Source organism: Bidens hawaiensis, unplaced genomic scaffold, assembly GCF_021521415.1.
Source record: "Bidens hawaiensis isolate Kalapana, Puna unplaced genomic scaffold, B.hawaiensis_p1.1 tig00007427_1, whole genome shotgun sequence".
NCBI classification, from domain to species: Eukaryota; Viridiplantae; Streptophyta; class Magnoliopsida; order Asterales; family Asteraceae; genus Bidens; species Bidens hawaiensis.
Genome location: NW_027491518.1, coordinates 653831 through 666969, shown reverse-complemented (window position 1 = coordinate 666969; position 13139 = coordinate 653831). Strand labels below are relative to the sequence as shown.

The window sequence follows — 13139 nt, the reverse complement described above, 5'->3', positions numbered from 1 at the left end:
TGTTTTAACTATGATGTCTTATGTTATGGTTTTAAAGAAAAGATTAAATGTTTTGTAACGAATGATTAATATTTTATATTCCGCGAAAGTTTTAATTAACTCTTATTTGTAAGAACTATGTTTATGAGTAAATCCGACGCTAAAGTAGGGCTATCAAGAACGGGGCCTTACAGTTATTCACCAATGGTTGAGAGTTAGAACAGTATAGCGATTTGTTCTTAGAAAATTCATTGTAAAACTACATGGTTTGTTAGTGTTTTATATAGCCTAGAATATTCAGCATGGAAGGGGTTATTGACGGACTATTCTGTATAACATTTAGGATTGTGAACTGGTTTAATTCTTGATAGGATTACGTGGTGCTATGTTACTTATTGGCCCTCTTTTTTTCGATATTATATTGAAATTAAGTTTATACGGTCCTTTAACTTTAATAATTAATTTTCTATAAACCATTTATGTTTCTAACTCTTTTTATTAAACCGATTTATGTTCCCTCCTCAACTTTGATAACTTGTTTTTTAAGAGACTTACGTTTCTACACCTTAACTTTAATAGAGTTGATTATTTTAGTATTTTTTTAATTGTTTTTTAACAAATATTTTTTCTTTTATTGTTGTTTATAAGTTAGATATCAAGCTCAAGTCGAGCCTTAACGAGCTCGGGCTCGACTCAACTCGTTTACGCCCTACTTTATGCTAAGCATAAGTAAACATGACCATAAACCCACCTCAATCCATTCTATCAACTAATAAAAGAAAATCATAAAAGAATTATGCCAGTGTTATAAATATCTTTAGGATTTTAAAAAGTTCTAACAAATTTCATGTTTATCGTCATTGATCAAAACTTGTTGGATATTAAGGTAACATCATATATTGTGTAGAAATCAGGGAGGGGGGGGGGGGGGGTATGCATATTGTAAATGTCTTGCGAGTGCTCACATAACATGTAAATAATAGCATATCGTAGTTTGTTCATGTTTTGTTCAATATTCGACTCTACCAAACAAATATTAGTTCTTTGAATTTATTTATAAATGAAAATTGAAAAGTGTTAAATCTCTTTGTCTTATTATAGTTTCAACCACCCATCCCTATAGTTTTATTTTTATATGAAGGTTACTTTATGTAATTGTCCAAATGGTCATGGGTCATCACTCATCAATATGATGAGCCCATACAACAATATGACATAAACAATAATTAGAGTATAAATGATCATTATTTTTATATAGAACGTTAAACTTTAATTTCCAACTACCTAACTGTTAACTATTATGTATGGATAATACTTGTGGGGTCTAATAAGAGTATGAGCAGTGTGCACGAAATATTGCATATTTATTTGGTGAATGTGATCTGACGTAACTTTAGTCAATGTCGCATCGCATGTGAGTGTATTAAACAGGACAGATCATTTTTCTTTTGTTTTGTTTAATGACCTCATAACTCTCGTCATCTTCTAGTTTCTTTTTCTGTTTCTTTTTTATTTTGATCATTATTATACCACCAAGTCTGTGTTTTTCCTCTTAAATATTATAATAATAATCGTTTGAATTTCTTGCTATCGTAATATATAATACGGATATAGTCCTATAACTCTGTTTGAATATAACATACTTAAGGTTGTATCTATGGTTACGAGTCTCTAATCAGTTTTAAAGTTTGTTTTTCTAGATTCAAAGATTAAGAGTTATTCGATTCAGATTCACCGTTTTTATTTTGATGAGTCATATCATTTTTGTAATTGATTATGTTTGACGAACTATGTGTATTTATTAATTTTGTGTGTTCATGGCATATGAATCATGACATTGATCAGCCAAGAAGGCCCGTTCCGTATTGTCACTGCCACAGTTTGATCTTGTTAGGACCTCACTCTTCTTACCCAATACCCATGATCACCAAAAATGAAGGGCATATGTTGATACCATTCCTCATAAGATTAGTTAAAAGCATAGTCTTCATGGGTAATGACTAAACGAGGCATTAGCAATGAGCACAAAGATAAAGTGTTAAACTAAAAAATGAAGGGAGTATAAATTCATTTTGAACCTTTTTTCACAAGAAAATTATTTAAATTCATTTTAAACTTTGAGCTAACATTTCTAGAAAATTGACCAAAAGAAATTTGAAGTTCTAAGTTCTAACTACTTGGTCAACATTCAAATATGCAACAAAAGAAAAAAAAATACAATTAACATGTACATGAATCCATCAACAAATTTTGAAGATTGGACACCATAAACCTAAAAATCTCAATACAAACACTGGTTAAACTTTGAATTCAACCAATCAAAAACTTCTTCTATGGTTGAGTTTTCTTTATCTGTCCATTACTCACCGCCATCTTATCGCTCAATTTTCTTAAAGATTCTTTCTTCCCGGCCGCTCTCTTCGACCTTTTCACAATCTCCGACCTCTTGTTAACCGCCGGCACCATATACCACCCTAAACAAGTGCAAAATATCGCAAAAGACCTCCCGAAAAACACCAAGAACACCATGATCACCACCACAAAAACCGGTAAGCTATACTTGGGCCGCCACCACTCACCAAACTTACTTCTCAATTGATCAAATTTACCAACACTCTTGTTACCACCCACCGGTGGTTTTGATGGTTGCACCACCGCATCGCCGCCGCCAGCCAGCACCGGATGTTCAGGAGATGATAATAAAGGCGTTTTAATATTTTCAACTTTGTTATTGTGATCTTTGTCTTGTTTTCTAGGATCTTTAACCTTGACAACAATTGGCACAGCATCATTTGAATTGGAGTATGTAAATCTAACCAATGAGATATCTTCAGACCCTTTTTTAGTATAGATCATTTGCCTCTTCCCATCAAGGTCAGCCAAGAGAGCTTCAAACTTATCGAGACCGCGATTCGAGTACGGGTTCTTGCTTCTACCGAAACTATGACGTTTTCTTGTAAGTTTTTTATCCGGTGATTCGAGGATGCAAAGATCTTCAAGATCATCTACTCCTTGGTTGCCAGAAAATCCACACATGAAAGACATGGCTTGTATGTTTATGTTGTTGAGAATAATTAAGGTTCGTGAATATATATTATTTTTTATATAGAAATGAAGGTTTGATTCAAGTAATGATAATAATATTGTAAGAAGAAGATATGCAAGTTATAAGAATTTATACGGAAGGTTCTGAATGGGTGATTACTTGACTTGATGAAGAAGTCAATAAATGGGTTTTTATTTAAAAAAATACTATGAAGAATGCGTAAGTCACATGGGATTTGTTGACTTTGATTTGGTCAAATGTCTTTCTAGAAATTCACACAAACTTTCCCATATATTACGTGGATCGTATATCCAAATCTGTAGGAAATCACGGAAATATTTCCTTTGTTTATTTGCCCTAATAACAAATTAAAGATAATAAGTGTTACCTTATTTAGATCTCATATTTTTTTTAATACATGATGATAAAGACTACCTAACCTTGGATGTTGTTAACATGCATGTTATAGATGAGAAGGAAACTTTAAAACCAACCATGTTTAAATAGAAGAAAGAGTGATCGACTTCATGTGGATTTCAAACGCGGGTAATCAAGATAAATCATGTCAGCTCCTGATAAAAAACAATAAACCTCTTCAATTAAAATGAATATCGAAAGATTGGTATAAGACGGATAATATCGGATTGAATTATACACTAAAGGGTGAGACTTTAGTCATAGACTTAATTCCAATTTACAATAACTAAAACTTTAGGCAATTAACAACTTAAAGTTAACAATAGTATAAGTTATCTTTGTATTATATGTTGGAATAAATTAAATGCAAATCACATAAATGGAGTTACATCACTTGGAACTAACTTTACTATAATTAATAGAAAGATCCTGGGAAATCGTGAGTAATATAACTATACACATATTTGTAAAAATTTATTATTCAAAGAGGAGCATATTAATAATGCTCGGAATAGGAAAATACATAAAGTAATTGAGGAATATTGATTTCAAGACATAAAGGAGGGTTTAGCTTTAAGAAGCAATTAATTCACTTGTTCTAGATGGACTAGTTCTACATGACACGCCTTTCGCAATTTATGACGTAAGAAATGAGTAATACGTCTAAGAGTATTTCTAGCTTGGTGGGAAAATAATTATAATAAAAATCACTACAATTCTCCTTATATTTAATTATATAATATTTTTTATACATTTATTATTACAGTTTCTCTATCCTCTATTTATAATTAATTTCAATAAATATCTATAATATATATAAACGAAAGCTCAAAAATCCTACGTATCGCGATGTGGTCGCTCCCCCTTTTATTGAAGCCACCAGAATGTTTGATTTTTAAATGAAGGTTTCTCATGCATTTGACCCGAATTCACTGGTATGAGTCTTACCAAACTTAGACATACCTTAAATGGTTATAACATCTCATTTAATTAAAATTACTCTCACCAAATATTTGTTATGAAAATCCTATAAAATAGGGATATATTAAAAATTAATATATATATATATATATTTTAAAAAAGATATGATTTATAATTAAGAAACAATTTTATATAAATAAAAAAGTTGGCAGGTCATGGGTTTTACCAAACCCATATAACTTTTAAACCGAGTTATAGCATCTAATTTATTTGTGAAACAATTTTCACCATCAAATCCTAAGTATATATAATTATTAACTTCCTTACAATACAAAAAATTAAAATCATATATATATATATATATATTAGAAACGAGTAATATAAAATAACACCGTAATACGAACGAAACATCTAATATCCTACGTGCCGCGCTCTGGTTACTCTCCACTCTCTCTCAAGACACCAGATTGCTTCATTTGTAAATGGAGTCTTTTTTATGCGTTTGAACCGCTTTGACGGGTATGGGGCTTCTAATGAAATTCGGATAGCCCACGGGTCATAATAACTCATCTTAACATTTTCCTCTTTCCTCTGCCTGCGAGACCTTGCTCACACCTACCTTATCGCTGGTGTGGATTGAAACAGGGAGAAGACTGAGCGAAGGTCATGGTGGATTAAAAGTCTTTCTCTATCTTCATAATTGCAAACCTTACCTTTCAATTAACGATTCCATTGTGCGATTTCATCGCTTCAACAACACATTAATTGCATGCGCACTAATTTTGATTCCTTTTTTTTGCAGACGTCTTTTTCTTATTATGCTAATTTCAAATCGATTTCAATAAGTAAGTTGTAACATTGCCCCTAATCTATATGTATACCTAAAATTGATTGGCTTTTGTTCAATATTTAAGATTGGCCTATGTTAACTATTAAAGATTCATAGTCACTTTCAACTCAGTATTACTACATGTTTTACTTATTTTTAAGTTGTATCTAAATTGAACGAATGTGTTATCTGCAATTTTGCACATAAATAAAGAAATAATATAATTTCGCATATTACAAACGGAGAATTGTTCTTACAACTTGAGTTGCGTGCTATTTCTTTGAAGTAACAATCTTATGAGAGTGTCTTGATATTACACTCAAGTCAGTTGTTTCTACTCTATATGTAATATGTTTTTATGATGTGTTCTTGGGTATGTGTGTGCCTTTGTATGTTGATGTAAGGCCCCGTTACCGGTGCCCTACATTGGACGTTGGATTTACACATAAACATAGTTCTAAATATCAGAGTTAATTAAAACTTTCGCGGAATATAAAACTTCAACCATAATATATTACATAACTGTCAAATCTTGTCTTAACAAACATTCAATGTTATTTAAACATAAAACATAGTCTTTAAAAACATCATAATATTTCCTTAAGATGCCAGTATCTTCAATTCCATGCCATGTGTTCTCATCAAGCGAGCTGCCTCATCCTACTGATACACATCTATTTATACATCTCGAATCCCTTGTAAAGTTATGATTTATTTAATGTTTTGAGTTCGGTTTAATTCGTGTTTTGTTAATCTTTTATTATTTAAGGTTTTGAGTCAAGTATTTTATATTTATCATGTTTTGAATCGTTTGTTGTCTTGCATGTTAAATTTAATTATTTCTATCATTTCATGCGAAGTTTATGTTCGTTTTGCTCGTTAATGATTACATGATTAGTTCACTTAGAGTTTTGATTTGTTTTCATGTAGAGGGTGGCTTGAGAGTTAAGGAGAAGAAGGTCTAGAAAGTTCTAATCGTTACTTGGAGTTCAAGAAAATAAAAGATTAATCAAGATTTTACAAGATCTAATAAAATAAAAAAGAAAATTCAAAATTTCCACCTGGGGCAAGCCGCGCCCCGCGACCGAGGGAGGCCAAGTCCGTCGCGCGGCGTCTAGGGGTTCTATTCAGCATTATTTTGCGTTTTTAAGGCCCAACTCGTATATATATATATATATATATATATATATATATATATATATATATATATATATATATATATATGGATGCAAACCTAAACAAATTGATAACTTTGGGCAGCCGATTTTGAGAGATAAACCAAGGGTTTGGAGGAGTTTTGAAGCTAGGAATCAAAGAGGATCATAAGCTTTCATACGAGTGTTCAAGGGTCGATTAAGACGGGTTCTCTCGTTCTTTTTCATTGTTCTTGTTCATTATCTATCATGTCTTGCTTCTTTGTTTTAAGTACTTGTTTGGATTCGTTTTTAATGATGATTCTAGGCTAGACTTCATGTCTACCTAGGTTTGATGAACATGTGTTGATTTGATTCTTGCTTTGGAATATTGTTTGATTATGGTTTCGTTATATTAATAGTAAAAGACTTAATTTTGCTTTCATGATGCATATGAGTGTTTATTATCTTGGTTGATCATTAACTATTGCTTCAATTGGATCTTGTTTTCTATTGATTGTGTTCTTTAGATATTAGGGTTCATGTTTAATCATTACTTGGTGTTTTGATTATTATGGTTGAATAGGCCTATTAGATCATAGAAGCTTGTTAACTGTTGATTAGGATTTTAAATGTTTTGCTAAATTCCAATAGCTGTAGGGTGAAGAGTTGTTCATGTGTCTTGGTCGATCGCATTCTAGGTTAGATTATTGACAACATTCTTGCTTGCTTATTGTGTTGATCCTTGTTCATGATGTCGTGTTTAGCTTATCAAGTTATCTAGGGTTTAGTGTTTCGTGAGATTGCTTGCCTATGATACTATTAATTAACCCTATTTGATAACTATGAGGAAATCAATTTATTCAATTCGTAACGATTTAATCAAATTCGAATCTAGGGTTCATATGTGAATTATGGGTTCTTGCAACTTCTGGGCATGTATTTGTATTTGCAAACCATAAACAAAATACTTTGTAGATCAGATGGTTTGGTCTGTTGTGTGTGTTTTGAGAGAAACGGCTGCTGACGCGGGTTCAAGTCCCGGCAGCCCGTTTTTGTAGGTTTTTTTTGGTTTTTTTATTATTTTTAGTTCATCTAATTCATTATATTAATATATTTAAACAATTATATTGTATTATGAATGTATTATTTAACCAATATTTTATTAAAAGCCGATTATAGGACTTGTATTTTCTCGTGTTTTTCGTCTGTGTATATACGTATATGTAAACATATAGGTATATATATACGTGTATATGTATATATCATGAAAACTAATATTAATGGTTTAATATATATGTTTTTTTATATAAAAGGTAAACTTTATATATTAGTTGGTTCTTACCATTTTTAGAAAAGTACTTATTCTTATTTGAACACTTTTCTATATCTATATTAATAATAAAACATAGTTTTATAAGATGGACAATGGTAATTTAACCAATTGCCGGCGAGACGCCCCGCCCAAGCCTCCGGCCAATCTCCACGTTGCTCCCTTAAGTCTATCCACCATAAATTGAATGCTAGGTCCGTTAATTAATTGAATTGAATTGAATTCCACCATCGCTATTTTACTTCAGATGCCAAATATGAATATGAATCGCTTACCCTGTTTCAAATATTAAAAAAAACCCTATTTCATATCCCAAATGCTCGGTCGCTTTCTTCTTCAACCACCATTATCCAGGTATATTCAATTTCGCCTCAATTCATCTTCCAAATCACCAATTTGAATAACTAATTTCTTTAAATTAGGTTCCGCTTCAATTTCTTTTTACGAATTTAATAGATTAATTGTAATGTGTTTTATATTTTGTTTGACTTCTTTATGGTTATTTGATTGATCTCATTCAACAGTTTACAAGTGTTCAATCATAAGCATACCATTTTCGGGGTGGAGGTTTGGTTCCGTACAATCACAAATGAATGGTTCTTGATGTTGTTAATATATATTGAAGCTGCATTGGGTGGGTTTAGACGTTTAGTATATTATATTTACATGTTATTTATTAATCAATTTTTCCTATCTCTTATAGCAATATGTTCCATCTTTACGTAATCGTTAAGTGTAAATTAGGTTATAAATGGGGAACATTTAGGTTAAAGCACTATATATCACTTTTGTCAAAATGTTTTTTACTTCAGTTTTCTTAGTTGCAGATGCGGTTATGTAACATGGTTCAATATAAGTTTGGCATTTTTGATGTTTTTATTTAGGGTTCTTTCGATAAAACGTTGATTTTTTTTAACAAAAAAATTCTTCTTTTTTGGAGTTGAAGTTCCTGTTATTGCTGCTCAACCAATGGTTAAACCCTTTTAAAGAAACACCTTTTGTTACTAACTTATTGAGAAAATGGAAAAATAATGCTTACCCAGGTAAGAAAAATGTTACATTTATGAATGCATGATAAAGAATTTTAATGTTTGTTGAAATTAACGGGTCAAATCGGTTCAGGTCAGAACGGGTTTGGTTCCATATGTGTTTTTGAGTAACATAAGTTCTGGCCAACACATGACATTTAAAAAACATCAAGTTGGCTCGGGTCATAATTAAACCCTTTTTTCCCATAGTTTCTATTTAAATTCTATTTATTATTGTTCCTATGGCAATTCCTATATGGGGTACATATAAGTACTCAGATAAAGTTTTATCTTTTAGTGTCTATTGTTAGTTATTGTGTGCTGAGGTGTTTAATCTCTTGATGTATTTTAATTTTGTTTATAAAAAATTGTAGTATATCAGACATGGTGCTGCACCTATTCCTGGAGTGGAATCTGTAACAGTTGGTGGAGCCCAAGTCAAGTTTGTCAACCCGGAGGTCCGTTGGCTGAGGTAAAGGGGAGTGTCCTCTACCTGCCATTTTATAAAAATGTTCCTTCCAAGATGCAAAACTGGAATAAGTTTTCCAGTTGCATTTTTACCCCTGCCGTTTCGGTAATTCAGTGGAATATGACACGCTTGATAAATGTAAGTTATTATTTTGATCCGTTAAGATGGATTAACTAACATATACTGTTCTTTAATTAGGAATGTAGATAACACTTGCAATCTATGATGCGTACAAACCGAATGTTGATAACAAGCCTACGATGTGTACCGAAAATTGGGTCGGGTGGTTTCTTTCGTGTAGTGGGGCTGTGCCTTTCAGACTCATAGATATTGCATATCCAGTTGCACAATTTTATCAAAAAGATGTAACCTTTCAAAACTTTTACATAGTTTTTTTTCCACCGCGTCACACAACCTTTAGTTCATTCAAAATCATGTTGGCAGAGCATGTCCAAGGTTATCTAGCTAATTTAGGGTATAGTTTATGTATCTTTCAAGATAATGATTATACATTTTTTTTCCTTTTATTTTGTTTCAGGTAATGGAAAACACATATTTTTTTCCACATGTGAATGACTTTCACACTGTAATTTGAATGTTTTTCTGATTCAGTTTGCAACACTATCAGTCTACGCTTACTTTTGAATTTGAATGTCATTATTACTTTTGTGAATGCCTCCCACACTATAAATTTTTGTTTTCATTTCATGACAATTTGTGACCTGTTTTGATTGTTTTTTTACAGTATATCACGAGACGAGTGGGAAACTAGCAAAAACCGGTATTGTGTTGAGATACTCGCCGCTGCCGCATCACGCTTAGATGGTAATAACCTTAACCCTAAAGCATAGACGCAAAGTAGAATTAGAAATCGAACATTAACCACTCAAATAAGGGGAATTTAGGTTACCAGTGTAGAATTTACACTTTTCGAAATCCCTATTTCGTAACACTGGTGATAAACTGATAATATTAGTTTAAATTGACGGTGCAATGTAGAAGAAGAACACATACAAAAGGTAGAGGTTGGTGAAGCAAACCGTCTGAAAGCAATAAGAAACAAAGGTTTCTTATTTGTGTTAAACGAGTGTTTTCGTGTTCATTTGTTAATAGTATGAACAAACGATTCACAAGCATAATAGAATGAAATAATTAAACATAGATGAATAAACATAACGTGCGAATTAAACGTGAGTAACAATTTGTCGGACTAAAAAAATAACAAAAACCAGATTGAATTGTTGTGGGTCTAAAAAGTCTAACTGAATATACTAACGAGTGAACTAAAACAAACGTTAGACTAATAAACATAATGATTAAATCTAAACATGCGTAAATGAAGGAACATAAAGGTACGTTCACGAACAAAAATTAGGGAACAAGACATGTGTTTTTGTTCATTCGTTTAACTAAAATGTAAGAAGTTGCCCGTGATCGTTTGTTTGTTGAAATGAACTTCTTATCGAGCATTTCATTGACAGTTTGTTACATAAAGTAGGTCGGGTTGGGTTGAGCTGAAAAACCTTTTTGCAAACTGTGAAATATATTTATAGATAACTTGTGTGTTAAATATGATTTTAAATATTTTGACCCGTTATACACATTTCATTTTAGCTTTTGTTTATGACTATGTCTATTTGACCTATTACAGATGAAAGTTAAAACTTAAGGTGAACCGACGCATTCATAAACATATATTTCAGGAAGGACTCGAGTTAATGGCAAATAATTTTTTACACAAGTCAGGTAAATATGCGCGCCCTTGCAAATCTGGAGAATAATATCATAAGTGCATTAATGTAAAACGATTTAGAACATTATAAAGCGTTTAATATATATTTGACGAACTATACACGGATTGTAATTATATTAGTGTTTAACTTTTCGGTAGCCGATTATCATACGAGCAGTTACATTCTTAGCCCATGTAATGGAACTCAACACTCAAAATTAGTCGAAGGAGGTACACATTGTTGTATTATTTTTATTTTGCAAAGTGGTGATACTTGTTTGTGATATGTAGGTGGAGGATATGAGGCCCGAGTTTAAATCTGGACTTGATGCTTAACAAGGTTTGTTTTTTAAACGACCAGGCCCAAACAAGCCGGGTCTGCAGTTATAACCAAGCGTCCGTGCCCATTCTTGCTCATATCATTCAACCCTTTCTGGATGCTCTTAATAACAGTGCAGTGCTTACTGCCTACTATAACTTCTTCATAGCATTCATAGCAGGTTGACTTTAGTTATATTTGACTTTACTTTCACTTTATAAATGAGACGAATGTTTCAAATCTCAGTTTTATTATTTACATGTGAAAGAGAAAATTCAAACAAAACAAAATGAAACAAAGGGGTTAGATGTGTTTTAGCTTTTTAAGCCCCCCACACCTTCTAGATAAATTATTTAAAATTGATTATGTAATCTTATTATTTAATTATTTTAACTGTTGATTTTTTACTGTTTTGGCGGTGTGAAAACATAGCTATTATTTTTATACTCTGGCTGGGACAGTTATTTTTTATAACCCATCATGAACACACAATGGGTTAGTAAAAATGTCAATTTTATTATGTTCAACTGTTGTGTTTGATAGTGTAAATTGATTGGGTTTCTCCAAGAAGGTTACACAACAAAATGGTTTTTTACAATTTTTGTTCCAAACAAGATGGTTCAAAACAAAGTGTAACAAAAAATTTTGCATTATGTCATTGACGTATATTTCCATTATGTACCATATGCAAAAGTTCTCGCGCGACGTACAACTAAAGTTGGCACCATTACGGACTAAAACACCACCAACATAATTTCCGTTGATCCCCGCCGCAACGCGCGGGCTCTCCTACTAGTATATATATATATATATATATATATATATTTCAACAAACTTATAAATTCTTAAAGATGTATTTTATTCATATATTATATTAAATATTATAGTATACTTTTAAATGGATTAATAAATTAATAACATTTTGGGCTTTATTTATACAATATTTTTATATAATAATTTATTATAATATACTTTATTGGTAATTTAACAAACTAATAACTTTTCAGATAATATCTTATATCAAATAGAATATTTATGATTTAAAAAGAATATAATATTAACTTAATAATAAGTATAATTAATGAGCTCTCTTGTCCGATCTAGTTTATTAACTTAGTATTTTCTTATCCTATCTTTCTTATTAGGCTTTAACGTTCGCGTGTGATTTTCCCGCATTCTCACTATCTTAATCGCCTTTGTTCGTCTTTGAGGTGAGTACCACATTCCCCTATTTTACTTGTTTTCTCACGTTTTGGGGACATATGAATAAATATATTTCTCATTTATACTTATACTCAAAACTGCAACTATTGTCTTATGTGTTAACAACTTATACCTTACTTGTTTATGTGCTTATTTGCTTTGTATGCTTTCGCATTCGGAGAGGTCCAACATAATCTCAGTCTAGTATGATCATACGCCAGTCGTTAGCCTTTGTGCTTCTCGACATCTCAGTTATACTTGCTCATGTGGTTAATTTGTTATTCTCATATGACTTGTTGCAGCTACGTATTTTGTTATATATACTGTATGTACAACTAAACTGGTGTGTTGCTCACTCAACATGTGTTGTTGACAAAATTCTATTTTATGCGCATATGCAGGTTATCGTAGAAATTTAATGCAGGTTAGTGAAGACTTAGTGAAGAATTTAAGTTAGAAAGGAATTAATCAATAATTTAATTTGTAATTGTTGTTTGTTTAATAAGTTGTATTTTGTACTTGAATTATTAAATTGAATTATATAGATATTGTCATTTAAATATTGTTGCATGATAGTAACCTTTGAAAAGCTGTAAGCAATCAGTCCGCCCCGGCACTACCGCCGTAGGTTGGGGTGTGACAATTGGTTTCGATCTTATGTTTGATTGCTTGTTTCTTATTTCACTTGTTTATTTACTTTCTTAGTTTAATATTAGTTTAAAAACCACCT

The 13139-nt window shown here is 31.6% G+C and overlaps 1 long non-coding RNA gene across 3 annotated transcripts; it reads left to right on the top strand.

Annotated features, from left to right (window-relative positions):
* The first annotated feature begins 7947 nt into the window (after nucleotides 1-7947).
* LOC143635289 (uncharacterized) lies at nucleotides 7948-11963 on the top strand. 3 transcript variants are annotated; one of them, XR_013154028.1, is made up of 5 exons: nucleotides 7948-8012; nucleotides 9061-9260; nucleotides 9354-9520; nucleotides 9901-9980; nucleotides 10859-11963. It is a non-coding gene; the product is annotated as an uncharacterized LOC143635289 (long non-coding RNA). The 3 variants fall into 3 exon arrangements; XR_013154026.1 differs by having other exon boundaries at nucleotides 10807-11963; XR_013154027.1 differs by having other exon boundaries at nucleotides 9354-9630; nucleotides 10807-11963.
* The last annotated feature ends 1176 nt before the right edge of the window (nucleotides 11964-13139 follow it).